Source organism: Schistocerca piceifrons, chromosome 7 (assembly GCF_021461385.2).
Source record: "Schistocerca piceifrons isolate TAMUIC-IGC-003096 chromosome 7, iqSchPice1.1, whole genome shotgun sequence".
In the NCBI taxonomy this organism is placed as follows: Eukaryota; Metazoa; Arthropoda; class Insecta; order Orthoptera; family Acrididae; genus Schistocerca; species Schistocerca piceifrons.
Genome location: NC_060144.1, coordinates 352,108,936 through 352,123,640, shown reverse-complemented (window position 1 = coordinate 352,123,640; position 14,705 = coordinate 352,108,936).

Below are 14,705 nucleotides of genomic sequence, written 5' to 3'. Positions count from 1 at the left end.
GGGCTTTCCATAGCTGTCCGCGTGCAGTCCCTGCTGTCGGAACTGGGGTCATTCCCTCTTCTGCCTCCCTTCCGGGTCCGTGCACCTACACCCCCCTGGTGTTTGCCCCGGCCGTCCGTCCGTCTGGACTTGGCACAGGGACCCAAGGACTCGGTTCCGCCTGTGGCCCTCCATCGCCATTTTCTTGCTCTCCTCGTCTCATTTTCGGGCTGTGAGACTGTCTACACTGATGGTTCCCTGGTTGATGGTCGCCCTGCCTACACTTTTGCTCATGCTGCCCATGTTGAGCAGCGCTCCTTGCCGGCTGGCTGCAGTATTTTTACTGCATAGCTGGTGGCCATATTGCGTGCTCTTGAGCATATGCGTTCCTGCTCAGGTACGTCCATCGCCATCTGCAGTGACTCCCTGAGCAGCCTCCAGGCCATCGACCGCTGCTATACATCTTCTCCTCTGGTCTCCTCTATTCAGGAGTCTGTTTCCGCCATTACCCGCTCTGGTCGTTCGGTGGTCTTTATTTGGACGCCAGGTCACGTTGGTATCCCGGGGAACGAACGTGTCGACAGGCTGGCCAAAGGGGCGATCGACGCCCCAGCTTTGGAGATCGGCCTCCCGGCTCATGATCAGCGGTTGGTGTTGCGCCGTCAGGTGCTTGGGATGTGGGCTGCTGAGTGGCGTGGCCTGACATCCCCGAATAAACTGCGGGCTGTTAAGGAGATGACCGATGTGTGGCGGTCCTCCCTGCGGGCTTCTCGCAGGGACTCTGTATTCCTGTGTCGGCTCCGCATTGGCCATACCTACCTGACGCACGGCCATCTTTTGCATCAGGAGGATCCCCCCCCTGTGTTGGTGTGGGTCCCGGCTGACGGTCGCCCACATTTTGTTGGAGTGTCCCCGACTGCGCAACCTCCGGCAATCTTTTAATCTCCTGGGCACTTTGCCTTTGGTTTTATGCGACGATGCCTCCATGGCTGACGATGTTTTAAATTTTATCCGTGGTAGTCCTTTTTATGGTTCCATTTAGGGAGGTCCTGCACCTTTCCCTTTCTGTGTCTCTTGTCCTTGAGTCTCTCATATTTGGTTGCAGATTTTAGTGTGTCGTAAGATGGTTGACTCTTTCCCATTTTTTGTTCTCGTGGTCAGTCAACCAGTCTCCGGCCATCTTCTTTCCTTCTGTTTCTTTCTGTATGGTGTTTATCTGTACTCTTCTTGTCTGTAGTGTTCGTTGCCTAATTTGTGTTCCTTTAGTGCCTGGGGGGGGGGGGGGCGTCTCCTTCCCCTTGGGGTTTTACCTGCTCCACGAATTTATGTCTCGCCTGTTTTTGGAATGGGGGACTGATGACCTTAGCTGTTTAGTCCCCCTTAAACATCCCAACAACCACCACCATAATTCCAGAGTTTTTGCGCAGACAAAAGTTTAAAATTTTAATTCTAGAACTAGATTTCCTTCAAAACTGTTTATGTCCTCAACTTGAAGGTGATTCAAATGACTTCATCTTCATGCAAGATGGTACCCCGGCACATTTCTCTAAGTACATCCAGTGTGACCTGAAAGACATCATTCGAGGATGTTGGACTGGAAGAGGAGGAGCAGAAGATGAACTTCATAACCAGTGACTCCTAGGTCTCCAGATCTGACTTCTCGTGACTTCTATGTCTGAGGTTATGCGAGAGACCACGTTTTCATCCCTCCAATGTCTGACACTCTTGAAAGTCTGTGACATTGCATTGTTGAAGCTGTGAATTTGATAAGAGACCAGCTGCTTTGTGTGTGGCAGGCAATGGGCGACCATTTTGATATTTGTTGTGAAACACATGGTGCTCACATTGAATACATAAAAATTAGAAATTATCTCTTTCCACAAACATTGGAATCATGTTTCTATCTTCTGTAGTTTGGAGGCGATTAATGTTAGAAATCTCTTCCTTCTTTTTGAATAGCCCTGTAAAATTGGTATTTTATTGATTAAAAACATGAAAATAAATCGCACAAGAGTTTTGATGCAACATCCATTTTTTCAACAGAAACAGAAGAACTAGAATAACACCAAAGACTTTCTACATAATCAGTTTACATGTTAGAATATTGTTAAGATATAATACCATTAATCTCATAAATACTTTCATATTCTGTCCACATATATTATGTCAGTGATTTTTCCCATCACTTGTAACATAGTATATAGTACCAATTTTATAAGAATGCTACCTGCCGGTCAGCTTTTACCACACCCATAAATACCTAATCCTATTATAAATCTGATGGCACTTTGATTTTTTGTTTGTTGTTGTCGTCAGTTTGATGACTGCTTTGATGCAGCTCGCCACACTAGCGATACCTTCAGAAGCCTCTTGATCTTCACCTAATGACTATAACCTACAAGCATTTGAACTGCTTGCTGTAGTCCAGCCTTACTGTGCATCTACAATTATTACCCACCAGGCGTCCCTCCATTATGAAACTGATGATTCTACAACTGCATAGCAATCTGCAAGTCCCTATACAGTGCACAGCAGAAGGTACCATGTTCTGCTACAAGTCATTTCCTTTCCTGTTCCACTAGCAAATAGAGTGACAGAAAAACAGCTGCCTATAAGCCTCTGTAGAAGCCCCAATTTCCAGATGCAAAATGTACATGATGGCAGTAGAACTGATCTGGAGTCAGCCTCAAATGCTGGTTCTCTAAATTTCCACAACACTGCTTTGTGAAAAGAGCATTGATTCCCCTCCAGGGATTCTCATTTGAGTTTAAGAAGCATCTTGTAACAACAACAACGCTGTACTGTTGTACATATAAGTAATTTTTTTTCCATCTGATTTTTCGATAAAGTAGTGTAATTGATGTTCTGATTTCATTTCTTTTTTTTGTTTCATGTCATTATGTTAAGGAAACTGTAAATAAGTTTCAATGTGAATATTAATGTTTATGTCAAATGTCAAGCAATATTGTAATAGAATTGAAATGTAACAAATGTTGAGACTGTTGTAAGATGTTTAAAATTGTAATTGTGCGTCTGTTCCATACGTAGGCAATGTGTTAGGATATGTAGAATGCAAAACCTCTGGTGAATATCCTGTCTGTAAGGGAGCGGTAAAAGGTGGATGGCAGGTGAGCGCGGGAAAATGTGCATGGGCACTGCACGGCACAATGGGCTCAGCAGTAGTAGTTGGAGTCTGGCATTGGTCTGAGCAACACCTTCTGGAGTGAGGAGGCTATCCTGGAAGACGTAGTTTCACTGAGCCTCGGGTATGCTGTTCCAACGCCCACACAGCATGGAAAAATTCCATAGGCACTAAATGGAAAAGTATTGCGACACTAAGAAGAATTAAAGTGCCGATACGTCAAGAGCCATAGCTGTGGTTGTATGTGTGCTCTGTGCCTCGCCATCACGCTGCCCGCTAACCGACGCATCGATACAAGCAGGTTGAAACTTTTAGTACTGTATTTGTATGTACCACAGAGTGAACTATTCAATAATAACCTAAATTTTACCAGAACTTTCCCATCATTTAATTATCCTCACAACTAACCTAGACAGGGCCCTTTCCAAATGTTGTGCAATCTGAGTGTCCCGAAATGAAAAATTAAATTTGGTGTTAATAATAATTACTTGCAGACCTAGTTATGTTAGAATGGTGTTTAAAGAACTGTTTTGTTAATGAACCAGTAAATGAATAATGAAGGTCTAATGAAGTTGAAAGACAACTTTAATATTGAAATAGTAATGAAGTTTAATAATTTCGAGACAGATATAAAGGTATTTAAATGAGAAGCAAATAAGATAGAAAGAGTAGTAACTCATATACTGGAAATCTTGAATGCATGATAATTTCAGTAATCAATTTTTTAATATAGTGATCATAACAGTTTCAGGGTCCCCCCCCCCCTTTATTCATTTGAATTCTGAAGTGTTCCACATTGGTTTGACCAGCAAAAGTTAAAGTCAATATAAAAGTCAAAATTTATCAGTGTTTTATCTTTATCAAAATTGACATTTTGTGTGTGGCTCGAAAGTGCTATTTCTAGGGTAACCTATGCCCGATTTTAATCAGATCAATAGACAGTACGAAGTTTTGTAGTATACATTATAGTGTGGTGTTATGTATTCATGGTTTTTCCTTATCAGTACAGAACGTGAAACTATCAGTTCAATAGATTTTCAGGTTCTAAAATTTTACTATATTATGCAGTGTTACTACGTGTTGTTTTGCATGAATATACACCAACTTGTACAGGGAAGAAACTCAGTTAATGCCTAATTAGGCTGGCGACCGTATTATTATCAAATTGGTAGCATCTTCAGTGTTACTTTTGTTCCATACTGACGTGTAATAGCATTTTGAACTTACTTGACGGATCATTGTTATTACAGAGTGGGTGTAAGTCTGATTTGCCACAATTCAGGTACACGCGGTCAATATCTATACGAAAATCATGTCTCGTAAGGTGAACCCCGCTCACTTACCATAGTACAGGCTTTAGTGAGTATTGTGTGCCCCACGCGCACGTCACAAGTGGCTCCCGGTGACAGGACATCCAGTTGTTGTCGGTCACAAATTAATGTGAATACTGAACAGTGGATGTTCAGTGGCACGAATTGCAATATTATTCAGTAAAGTAAATAGCAGTCAACGTCAAGTACGGTAGTGAGGTGTAATTTGCGTTCAGTATGGACAAGAACGTAGACACAGTAGATGTGCCAAGCGTAATGAAAGATGCGGCTGGCAATGACAGGAGTTTACGCAGCCAGATAACAGATGGTGTTAGTGGTAGACAATTGGCGTACGTACAATACCACGAACATGTTAACGAACAGATTGAAATGTCGAGATCGCCTCGAACACAGCAAGGAATAAAACAGGAAGTAGAGGATGACTTTGTAGATGATAGTGGGTACGTGAACGAATCCACTGACATGTTTGATTCACCACAGATAAAGAAAGAACCGAAAGAAAATTTTGAAATAGGATCGGAATACACCGATTCCGTAGAACAAAACAGTGTGAAAATTTTAAGCATGAACGACTTATTTGAACGATTAACCAAACAAATTGCAGGACAGAGTGAGCAGCTCAAAACACAGAATGATCAGCTTAAAACACACGTTGACGAGCAGCTTAAAACACAAGTTGGTCAGCTTAAAGCACAGGTCGAAGAACAAGGAATTAAAATTAGTAAACAAATAGAACAGGTAGAACAAAAAGTGGGTAATTTAAGCTCTGTAGTAAATACTATGAAGTCTGAAATTGACACAATTAATAAAAATATGAATACTATGCAGGGGGAAATTGACAACATTAACAGTAGGTTTGATGTTGAAATTCTCAACATCCAAGAGAAAGTAGAGCCTCTAGTTGAAACAAAAGTAGACGAAAAAGTTTTCGGTCTTAAAACTGAGATCATAAGCGAAAACCAACATGGAATCTCACAATTGAAAAAGGTAGTTTCAGATACTGACAGAAATTTAGGCGAAAAAGTTATCGGATGTGTGCAAAAGCGTGAACAAAATACATCGAAAATTCAAGGCAAAATTTTCGATCTCGAGAGTAAAATCAAAGATAGGCCTGGTGTTGTCTGTAATGGCACACCACTTACAAAGCTGTTGGAAGGTGAGGAGCGCTTCGATCCCGCCAAGAAATATAATGGATGGCATCCATTGGATTTCATCAAAAATTGCGAGAGGATGTTTCCTGAACACTTGTCTGGTCGGGAGAAGATAAACGTAGTAATTAGCGCCTTAGCAGGTGATGCTAAGCGCTGGGGAATTAACTTGAATACCGAACTAATGACGTTCAAAGAGTTTAAACAAAAGTTTACAGAAGAATACTGGTCCGAACAAAAACAGGATCATTTGTGGTGCGAGTTCATCATGGCCAAACTTCATGATAACAGGGGCAGGAATTCTTTGAAAGATTTCTGCGAATATTGGTACCAAAAGTTGACACATTTAAGAGGGAGAAGATCCGATTCTGAAATCGTATGGGAGCTATATAAAAAGTTTCCAGACGATTCAAAGAGATATGTGGGAAGCAATCATCGCAGCTTCCAAGCGTTTCTCGAAAGGGTCGAAGACAAAGATCACTGGTGCGAAAGTCGTGCCAATTATCAGAATTTTAGTAACAGGAATAATCGTAATAATGACGAGAGGAATGACGACGATGGTTTTTGCTTCAACATGATACAGAGAGGTAGAGGCAGAGGAAGAGGAAGAGGGAGTTATCCAGGTTGCGATAGAGGGTACACCGCGCAAAATAACAACAATGCTAGAAACTGATTTCTGCAAATGTTGCGGGCCAAACAGAAGCGGACAGAACATACCGGCCCCGATTTAAGAAATATTACCGGACTGACAGTGAAGTTATGAAACAGCTTAGGGACAGGCATGGAACGATGCAGCGTGTTGTGGCGAAGCAAGCGTCAGGTGCGTGCACAAATGACTCATCTTCGCCGCGCACTGCGATACATGTTAACAGGCGAGTGGAGTATCAGAGGGCAACGGCCCAGCCTAACAGAACAGCTGTTCAGAGAGAAGCCACTAGCAAGGCGGCAGAATTAGGTACAAACATTGCCGTAAGAGCTGGCGAGTACATTATGAGTGGTAATTCCGTGGCGAAGCAAGCGTCAGGTCCGTGCGTAAATGACTCATCTTTGCTGCGCACTGTGATACATGTTAACAGGCGAGTGGAGCATCAGAGGGCAATGGCCCAGCCTAGCAGAACAGCTGTTCAGAGAGAAGGCGCTACAAGGCGGCAGAATTAGGTACAAATATTGCCGTAAGTGCTGGTGAATACATTACAAGTGGTAATTCCGCGGCGAAGGAAATAGTAAATGGAACAGTGGATACACAGAGAGGTGCGGTTAGCAGTGTTCGCAATGAAGTAAATGGCGAGAATGAATTACCAGAAGTAACTGATTGGCTTGTGCAGATCGACGATCTGTACAAGGGCCTCAAGCAATGTGAGTGGGAGGATTTTAAGAAGGAATATGAGGCAAGGAGGTTAATTAGTGAAAAAGGAAATAGTAGGGACGTCGATAAGGTGACGTGGCCCAAATTTGAAGAGGAGAGAGCAAATAGTGCCGCGCAAAGTACGCGTGCTGCCGATAGGATGAAGGTTAAAGATAGAAAGGAATTGGAGGATGAAATCCTAAGCATTGACGAGGAAGTAACTTCTGTTAATGATCCGCCAACAGTACAAGCTGTTACCAAAAGGCACCGTGGGGAAGGGCAAGAGTAATTGAAGTCCACGAGGATTACACTAAATATGAAGTAACAGTAGATGTGAGTAAAGCTGATAATGAGGTCGTTTTGCCTAAAGAGGATATTGAGTTAAAATTAAAGCCTGACGAAAATGCAGAGGAAGAACTTAGTGCCTGTCTCAGGAAAGCTTTTATGTTAGAACCTGAAAGCGATCCAGAATGGTCGGATTCTGACGATGGTTCAGATGATGAGTATTTCGGTACTAGTGAAAATAATGGGAATACAGCTAATTGCGATATTGTACCTACTGATGACGAAGTTTCAAAACAAAACCCAGATGTTGAGACTGAACACAGAAAAAAGGAGCCACCAGATGACTCAGTGTCAATTTTGCAAAGAGTTCAAGTAAGCAAAGACTTTGAACTCCAGAAACTGAGAAAGCCGCCAGATATAAATGGTTCACAGGTCAGGAACATATCTTGGGACAATGTCACAGTCGACCAAGGTGTGTTGTGGAAGAAACAGGAAGGGGCATGAGTTAGAGCCTGGGGCAGGTTTTTATCGGACTTTGAGAATGTCATGAACACCTTACATCATGATTCTACTGGGTTCCCACCGGAAGAAATTTTGTTAGGCAGCAGAAGTAAAAGTTTAATTCAGAAAAAACTAGAGTTTCCACCTTGTACAAGCTTGGGGTTGAGTCAAAAGAAAGAATTAGTCAGAAAAACGGCAAAGCAAAAAGCTGACTCTAGCTCTAAAAGACATGATAAAAACCTGAAAGTTTAAAAATTTGAAATTGGGGATTATGCTCTTTTAAAAACCCACGAAAAATCTAGTGAACTGAACCATGAAATTTCCAAATTTAAATATATTTATAATGGACCGTATGTAATACAGAACATTCCACACAATAATGCTTACTACCTGATCTACCCAAAATCCAAGAGACCTTTAGGTGTAAGAAACGTTGTGGACCTGAAACTGTATGTTCCTAGGAGTGAGTAACCTAAGTACAATCAGAAAGCAATCTGCAGTAAATGTGCTGTATCTTATGCTGAAACTATTTTATTCTAAATGTAACAAATCTTTGTAAATGTATGTATGCCAATGTCAGTGTGTTAATGTACTTATGTGAGTTTCAGATTACCAAATGCACTATAAATGTAAAGATGTATGGAGAAAAGGGCTGAAAAGAAAGGGTAAATGCTGCAAGCCAAATAAAAGATGGGACTGCCAAACACCAAAGAGGGCAGATAAATAGTCAAAGGAGAATTGTATATGTGGTACAGGTGATGTGATAAAATGATGCGAAGTGGACTGCCCAAATCTGAATAACAGGCAGCAAATATGTGTAATGATTTTTCTAAATAGTATTGTGTTTTATTAGTAAATAAGGAAATGACTGCCATGTAATGCAAGCAGCAACAAATTGTTTTATAGTGTGTATAGGTATTTGTATCTGCTTTTGTAGTTAAGTGTTTGTGTTCCAAATTTTGATTTTAATTTGTCTGAGAAATTTAATAATAATGCGTAATTTGCTACTTAAATCATGTTGTGATACGAGGTTGGACTGTGCCAAAGGCACTTAAGTAAATAATAGGTAAATGTTCTCAATATATTAAAAAGTATAGACCTATATGATGTGAGTGAAAGCAAGTTTTGCGATATACAATTTTATGATGGCACATTCACGCAAAGATTCAGAACCCCTGTATAAATATAAAGTTTAGCGTTCCCATCAAATTTACACTTAGTGAAATTTACTGGAAACAGGGGCATGTGTAACAACAACGACGCTGTACTGTTGTACATATAAGTAATTTTTTTTTTCCATCTGATTTTTCGATAAAGTAGTGTAATTGATGTTCTGATTTCATTTCTTTTTTTTTGTTTCATGTCATTATGTTAAGGAAACTGTAAATAAGTTTCAATGTGAATATTAATGTTTATGTCAAATGTCAAGCAATATTGTAATAGAATTGAAATGTAACAAATATTGAGACTGTTGTAAGATGTTTAAAATTGTAATTGTGCATCTGGTCCATATGTAGGCAATGTGTTAGGATATGTAGAACTATTCAATAATAACCTAAATTTCACCAGAACTTTCCCATCATTTAATTATCCTCACAACTAACCTAGACAGGGTCCTTTCCAAATGTCGTGCAATCCGAGTGTCCCGGAATGAAAAATTAAATTTGGTGTTAATAATAATTACTTGCAGACCTAGTTATGTTAGAATGGTGTTTAAAGAACTGTTTTGTTAATGAACCAGTAAATGAATAACGAAGGTCTAACGAAGTTGAAAGATAACTTTAATATTGAAATAGTAATGAAGTTTAATAATTTCAAGACAGATATAAAGGTATTTAAATGAGAAGCAAATAAGATAGAAAGAGTAGTAACTCATATACCAGAAATCTTGAACGCATGATAATTTCAGTAATCAATTTTTTAATACAGTGATCATAACAGTTTCAGGGTCCCCTCCCCCCCCCCCCCCCCAACCCCCTTTATTCATTTGAATTCTGAAGTGTTCCACATTGGTTTGACCAGCAAAAGTTAAAGTCAATATAAAAGTCAAAATTTATCAGTGTTTTATCTTTATCAAAATTGACATTTTGTGTGTGGCTCGAAAGTGTTATTTCTAGGGTAACCTATGCCCGATTTTAATCAGATCAATAGACAGTACGAAGTTTTGTAGTATACATTATAGTGTGGTGTTATGTATCCATGGTTTTTCCTTATCAGTACAGAACGTGAAACTATCAGTTCAATAGATTTTCTGGTTCTAAAATTTTACTATATTATGCAGTGTTACTACGTGTTGTTTTGCATGAATATACACCAACTTGTACAGGGAAGAAGCTCAGTTAATGCTTAATTAGGCTGGCGACCGTATTATTATCAAATTGGTAGCGTCTTCAGTGTTACTTTTGTTCCATACTGACGTGTAATTGCATTTTGAACTTACTTGACGGATCATTGTTATTACAGAGTGGGTGTAAGTCTGATTTGCCACAATTCAGGTACACGTGGTCAATATCCATACGAAAATCATGTCTTGTAAGGTGAAACCCGCTCACTTACCATAGTACAGGCTTTAATGAGTATTGTGTGCCCCACGCGCACGTTACAGTCTCTATAATACTTGTGTGCTGATCGAACTTACTGGTAGCAAATCTAGCAGCATGCTTGTGAATTGCTTTAATGTCTTCCTTTATTCTGACCTGGTGGGGATCCAAAACAATTGAGCAGTTCAAAAGAATGGGTCTCCTTTATAGGTGAGCTACACTTTCCCAAGATTTTTCCAATAGAACAATGTTGTGCATTTGCCTTCCCTATTACCAACCTAGTATGCTCATTCCATTTCATATCACTTTGGAGCTTTATGCCTAGATATTTGTTTGATTTGGTTATGTCAGGCATCATACTACTAATGGTGTATTTGAATGTTACAGTATTGCTTTTCCTAGTCACCTTACCCTACATTTTTCTGCATTTCGACCAGGCTGCAATTCATCACATCAGCTAGAAATTCTTTACAGGTCACATTGTCTTCTCCTACAGTCACTCAAAGACAGAACTTTCCCATAGACCAAAACATAATCAGCTAATGGCAATAAATTGTTGTGCAGCCTGTCTGTCAGATCATTTATGTGAATATACACTCCTGGAAATGGAAAAACGAACACATTGACACCGGTGTGTCAGACCCACCATACTTGCTCCGGACACTGCGAGAGGGCTGTACAAGCAATGATCACACGCACGGCACAGCGGACACACCAGGAACCGCGGTGTTGGCCGTCGAATGGCGCTAGCTGCGCAGCATTTGTGCACCGCCGCCGTCAGTGTCAGCCAGTTTGCCGTGGCATACGGAGCTCCATCGCAGTCTTTAACACTGGTAGCATGCCGCGACAGCGTGGACGTGAACCGTATGTGCAGTTGACGGACTTTGAGTGAGGGCGTATAGTGGGCATGCGGGAGGCCGGGTGGACGTACCGCCGAATTGCTCAACACGTGGGGCGTGAGGTCTCCACAGTACATCGATGTTGTCGCCAGTGGTCGGCGGAAGGTGCACGTGCCCGTCGACCTGGGACCGGACCGCAGCGACGCACGGATGCACGCCGAGACCGTAGGATCCTACGCAGTGCCGTAGGGGACCGCACCGCCACTTCCCAGCAAATTAGGGACACTGTTGCTCCTGGGGTATCGGCGAGGACCATTCGCAACCGTCTCCATGAAGCTGGGCTATGGTCCCGCACACCGTTAGGCCGTCTTCCGCTCACGCCCCAACATCGTGCAGCCTGCCTCCAGTGGTGTCGCGACAGGCGTGAATGGAGGGACGAATGGAGACGTGTCGTCTTCAGCGATGAGAGTCGCTTCTGCCTTGGTGCCAATGATGTTCGTATGGGTGTTTGGCGCCGTGCAGGTGAGCGCCACAATCAGGACTGCATACGACTGAGGCACACAGGGCCAACACCCGGCATCATGGTGTGGGGAGCGATCTCCTACACTGGCCGTACACCACTGGTGATCGTCGAGGGGGTACTGAATAGTGCACGGTACATCCAAACCGTCATCGAACCCATCGTTCTACCATTCCTAGACCGGCAAGGGAACTTGCTGTTCCAACAGGACAATGCACGTCCGCATGTAACCCGTGCCACCCAACGTGCTCTAGAAGGTGTAAGTCAACTACCCTGGCCAGCAAGATCTCTGGATCTGTCCCCCATTGAGCATGTTTGGGACTGGATGAAGCGTCGTCTCACGCGGTCTGCACGTCCAGCACGAACGCTGGTCCAACTGAGGCGCCAGGTGGAAATGGCATGGCAAGCCGTTCCACAGGACTACATCCAGCATCTCTACGATCGTCTCCATGGGAGAATAGCAGCCTGCATTGCTGTGAAAGGTGGATATACACTGTACTAGTGCCGACATTGTGCATGCTCTGTTGCCTGTGTCTATGTGCCTGTGGTTCTGTCAGTGTGATCATGTGATGTATCTGACCCCAGGAATGTGTCAATAAAGTTTCCCCTTCCTGGGACAATAAATTCACGGTGTTCTTATTTCAATTTCCAGGAGTGTAGAATAACAGTGGTCCTATCACACTTCCCTGCGCCACTCCTGGTAATACCCTTGTCTATGATGAACACCCACTGTCAATGACAACACTCTGGCATCTATTATCTAAGAAGTCTTCAAGCCACTTACATATCCCTTGTCAACAGTATGCAGTGGACACTCTCTGGAAAGCTAGGAATATGGAAACTGCCTGTTGTCCTCTACCCTGGTTTGTAGGATATCATGCGAAAAAAAGGCAAGCTGAGTTTGGCCTGGGTGGTGCTTTCTAAATCTGTACTGATTTGTGGTTACAAGCTTTTCTGTTTTGAAGAAATTTATTATATTGAGACTCAGAATGTGTTCAAAACTTCTGCAGCAATTAAATGTTAAGGATATTCGTCTGTAATAAATAACACACTGACAAATTTTACCAACAGAATCACAATATAAAAATATGTATTTTTTTAAAAGAATTTAGTACCACATCATGGGAATATTCACATGACAAGGGAACTATCAGAACTTTTCAATGGTGTGTTTTTCTTTCTTTCAACCACACTATTGTAAGTGAACTTGTAAGTCTTTAGATACTATTCTGCTTCTTGACACAACAAACAGCATTAAAAAATTAAATTATCAAATACATGAACAAAATTGTAGCACTAAAGTAATAGTGAACAATAAATGTAAGTCCTTTTCTTTAGCGGAAAAGAGGTATTAGAAGCGCACTGCTCACTGTGAATTACATCAACAGAAACTGCAACTAATTAACGTAGGGGGGGGGGGGGGGGGACATAAAGAAGTTGCCTCATAATTGTTACTGTCCTAAATATATTTGTATTTGATTGTTTAATGAGGAAAATCAGTAGAAGTTACTGATGAGAAAAGCATCTCTCAGTATAGTTTTATGTTTTTTCTGGTACAATGTATGACTGGGAGTAAGTATTCAGTGTAAAACTACAGATTGCAAACTACTGTTAGTTTGGAAACTATTCAGTGTAACAGGTTACAGGTCTAGTTTCAGTGAAGTGTTCTTGGAAAATCTTCTAAACTGTAAGTGTTAAAAAGAAAATTTTTGAAGCATGCTAGAAAATACAGTTGCAAGTTGAGGTTAAAGTGTTGTCAAATGAGTTTAGTGCACTGTCAATTGAATTTTGAAGTTAGAATCATTAACTGCTGAGTTTTAGGTTAAAAGATTTGGATTCAGAAAGTAACTTGTGATCATGTAGTGTACACTTAGATCAAGTGTCTGCAGAAATGGTTACGTTGGTTTATAATGTACATAAATCATTACTCCAAGAATTTGACTAGTGAAGCTGGAAAAGGAAGGTATTCAGTTACCATGAATGTGTTTTGAATGCCATTGTAGTAGCCACCAGAAAGATCGCGGGAGGCGAACATTGGCACGGCGCATCACGGACGGTAGTTGCCGCAAGTAGTGTCCCGTCCACCAGAGGGCACGCGAGAATTCGGACGCGACCTCTGCCGGCATGACAACAACAACAACAACAACAACTCTGGCAGCACGGGCCGTGCCCAGTCAGTTAACATCGGGCATGCCTAGGACACAGTCCTGGTCTACGCCAAGTGAAGTACGACATAAACGAGAACAGTGTTACTACACAATTGGTGACGAGTAGGGTCGTTCTTTCGCATGTTGCATCGTTGTTCCGGTTTCGCAGCTTCTCCACGGCATGGAGGATTTGGTGCGAGTTTTGGTTGCGCAGCAGACGGAACTCATGGCCACCATGAAACAAGTGCTTCCAGCGTTGCTCTCCACGCCGTCTGCTCCGGCGCCGTTCCCTCCTCCCTTTCCCCCGTATGACGAGACGGCGGAGGATTGGGACGCATATGAACATCGCCTTCGGCAGCATTTCCAGGCATTTCATGTTGCCAATGCGGAGGTATGTCGTGCACTCTTCTTGTCTTGGATATCTCCCTCGCTGTATCAAGTTTTGCGGCAGCTAGTGCCGTTGCAGGAACCCTCGTCCTTGTCTTTTGATGCATTGTGTTCATTGCTGTCTTCATATTATCGCCGCAGCACGCATGTTGTGGCGGCTAGGGTCGAGTTCTATCAATGCAAGAAACAGCCCCATCAGTCTTACCAGGCATGGGCCGCTACCCTGCTTGGTCTTAGTCGCAAGTGTCATTTTGTCACGGAGCAGTCGCGAGAGTCGTACGCCCATGTTATGGTACGCGACGTCATTGTTCGTTCGGCCCCTGATAGGGAGGTCCAGCAACGGGCCCTGCAGTTAGAAAACCCTTCCCTCGAGGAAGTCCTGTCCATTGCTCAATCGTATGAAGTCTCTCACGCAGCAGGTCAACAGCTGGAAGCGTGGTGCGACGTAGCGGAGGTTCAGGGCGACGCAGCTGCGTCGACTGTGTCAGGGGTGGACGACGTGCGAGCGGTACAATCCGGCTGTTACGGCCGCTCCCGCACG